Raw genomic sequence first — 3,308 nt, 5'->3', positions numbered from 1 at the left:
CCCTCCCTTCATGAATCAAAACCAATTCCAAACTACAAATTCTATGTATATACATAATCTAGTCTGTGAAAAAGAACTGATCCACGTCTCCACACTATGTGTCTGTCTCCTGACAACACTGTATGAGGACACAGGCCCTGTGATGTCCGGAACTACTATCCTTTTAGGCCGTACCCAAAATCTCTCACAGAGACACCACATCCTTGACCAAAACGGCGATACTTCGCATGCCTGTCATGGAAAGCTTTTTGATCTTTCAGTCTTGCCTCCAGTCTTTATGTCTGGGTGTATTAGGTCTAACACATACCGTAACTTTCTCCACATCGACATTTCTGCTGGCCACCGTCCCATGGTAGACAGCTGGGTGATCCTGTAGTTGAACAACACCCTGCTTAGCTTTGTTCCTAAAGTGTCCCCGGAGCTCTTTTTCATTAGTTCTTTGAACGTCTGTACAGCTCTTTCTGCGAGCCCTTTAGACGACAGATGGTATGGAGCTGAGGTGATGTGTGATTCCATTTGAATGTCTGTACAGCTCTTAAAGCAACACTCTGAGAACTTGTCCCGCTTTGGTCCCCCTACAGGGGTTGTCTCATTGGAACTACAGCTCGCGCTACTCGATGCCAGCTGTAGTTCCAATGAGGCGGGAAAAGTTCTCTAGTGCTTTAAGCTTGAAGGACATGTTTAGCATCTAGCTAGCGTCTCACGTTCATCTCAGTAAGCTAGCAAGAGTACCCAACAGACAACTCCTGTGTAGACTACTTCAAAATAAAAGCACTTCCTGTGACGGTTCGCAGTAAAACTAAATTACTGTTAAACAAATGTTTACTTCATTATTGGGTGACAGGAAGAAAGTTGAACATTACTTAAGAAGCTGTGTCGTGTTTCCTGACAAGTGCTGTGGACTATGCACTTGAGAAGCTGCCACTGGAAGAGCCACTGATCAAACATGCAACATTTGTAGATGTATGGCAGAGGGCTGAAAGTGACATCAACGATGTCCTGTTCTTTGTTGAAAGGTTAGTTCTTTTTCTCTAATTATTGTCTATTATCTTAGCTAAAATACCCTGCATTTTATGATGAGGTATTTTCACTCCTAAACTACACATGAGCTATTCTTATGTAGCTTCTCCTCAAAGATGTGTATGAACTGCTGCTGCTTGATGACTATATACCAAAAACAACTTGTAACTCTACTTTCATAAATAGGTTTCCCCATCTCCTCCCACACCATGGGCCAGAGGAGCATGACCTTCTGGGTGAGGAGTTTCTAAATGATCAGACCATGCAAATGAAATCCCTGCAGGATGAAACTGAAGTGGAAAGCTTCTAGGGTGAAATGGCAAACAGGAAACATAAGGTAACAATGTTGTGTTTGTTTTGTCTTTCCTTTTGTAGGTGTGGTTTGGCTACATGTTGCAAATTATCCATGTTTAATCTGAACTTGTTTTATCTGAACTGTTAATGGATCAACCAACAGTATACTTCCAGTATTAATCAATCAAAAATCAAGGAATGTTTTTCCATAGGTGACAGGAATTTGAGAGGCTTGCTGCCGTCACCAAGCTCGTCCGGGTGTTGCCCCATGCAAACGCAGACGCTGAGAGGGACTGAACAAAACCAAGAGAAGAAACAGCCTATCATTGGATGGCACCCTGTCCTCAATAATGACCATAAAGATGGCCAGTCTGGAGCCCCCCTCCGAGATCATCAAGGCCCCCAAGAAGGCCTGAGGCCAGTATAACCATGCCCACAGATCATAGACAAGGACTTTAACCAGCTTCTGATCTGCATCTGATACTGATTATGCCTCACTTTGTTGTCATTTTTGTAATGCATTCATCTGTTTTATGCTTGGAAAAAGTTGTACTGTTTAAGTACTTTAAGCACTTTGCTTGTTGCACTTTATTTGTGTCTGATGGACCATTTGGTGGGCTGTGAATGAAGAATAATGTCCCTCCCTAACTAATCTTGTCATTTTTGGCTGAAAATAAATCATTAAATGCTCTTAAGAATACAATTATTCACAACATGGGTTAGGTTCTAGTAAAGAATTAGTTTAATACCATTCTAATCAAAATATCAATCAACCTACCTAGGTCAAATCTTAAACACTGGTCTATGAATAAGGCTTTATTGTGGTACATAGGCATTTAGACACAACAATAGTATTCTGGTTGAATGTTAAGCTCAAGTCTAGAAGGCCCTACAAGTAATGATGCCGAACATGAATCAGAGTAAGGTCAGGTATTGCACATCTTTAGCAGACCACTCAAAAATCCACTAGAATGCAGGAAATCACATCTACTTAATCCAAGATTTCCTGGGGATGGACCTTCAGCTATATCTGCTTATCAGAATGTATCTAATATTGTCCATCTCCAATAGGCTGCCCCTATCAACGGCTTTGGGCCTCCCCACAAACCCCCAGAATGCAGGGTACAACATGGGTACAACATCAAATTCATTCCAATTCTCTGAAATCTGAGCCAACAACTTGTGTGTGTCTAATATTTTTGGTCACCCCTGACAAAATCTCACTCCAAGGTTTTTTGAAAAGTTGGCAGGTATGCGACACTGTGTGGACAGGAGTGGAAACATTTTAGATCCCGTAGTTAGCTACAGTCCTAATGTTGCTACTTGTTGGCAGGTGTGGCAATGATACATAACGTCCCGGAGGTTCTCAGTTGGATTCAGGTCTGGGGAACATGTGGGCCAGTCAATGGCATCTATGCCTTTGTCATCCAGGAACTGCCTATACAGTCTGGCCACATGAGGCCAGGCATTGTCCTGCATCAGGAGGAACCCAGGGTCCACTCACCAGTTTAAGGTCTGACGATGGGTCTGAGGATTTCATCCCAGGTACCTAACAACAGTTAAGGTACGGTTGGCTAGCACATGGAGGTCTGTGTGACACTCCAAGGATATGCCTCCCCAGACCATCAATGACCCACCACCATGTTTCTGACAGTTTGGTCAGAACCATGCATACCAGTAACCTCCTGGAGGTTTTTTTACAGCTCTGGCAGTGCTCCTCCTGCTCCTCATCACACAAAAGAGCAGATACCGGTCCTGCTGTTGGGTTGATGGCCTTCTACGGCCCTGTCCATCTCTCGTGTACCGGACCGTCTCCTGGTATCTACTTCATGCTCTTGAGACTGTCCTGGACAACCTGTGCCACCTGAATGGGCTGCAGGTACCACCTCATGCTACCAGTAGTGACAAGGACACTAGCAAAACACAAAACTAGAGAAGAATCAATCAGGAAGGATGAGGAGAGAGCACTTGTCTGTGGCCACCACCTGCAAAAC

The 3,308-nt window shown here is 43.8% G+C and overlaps 1 long non-coding RNA gene across 1 annotated transcript; it reads left to right on the top strand.

Moving 5' to 3' along the window:
- The first annotated feature begins 892 nt into the window (after positions 1-892).
- LOC117594713 lies at positions 893-1,841 on the top strand. The gene is made up of 3 exons (XR_004575929.1): positions 893-1,016; positions 1,207-1,357; positions 1,527-1,841. It is a non-coding gene; the product is annotated as an uncharacterized LOC117594713 (long non-coding RNA).
- The last annotated feature ends 1,467 nt before the right edge of the window (positions 1,842-3,308 follow it).

Source organism: Esox lucius, chromosome 7, assembly GCF_011004845.1.
Source record: "Esox lucius isolate fEsoLuc1 chromosome 7, fEsoLuc1.pri, whole genome shotgun sequence".
NCBI classification, from domain to species: domain Eukaryota; kingdom Metazoa; phylum Chordata; class Actinopteri; order Esociformes; family Esocidae; genus Esox; species Esox lucius.
Note: the sequence above shows the minus strand (reverse complement) of the source record. Positions and strands in the feature narration are given on the sequence as shown.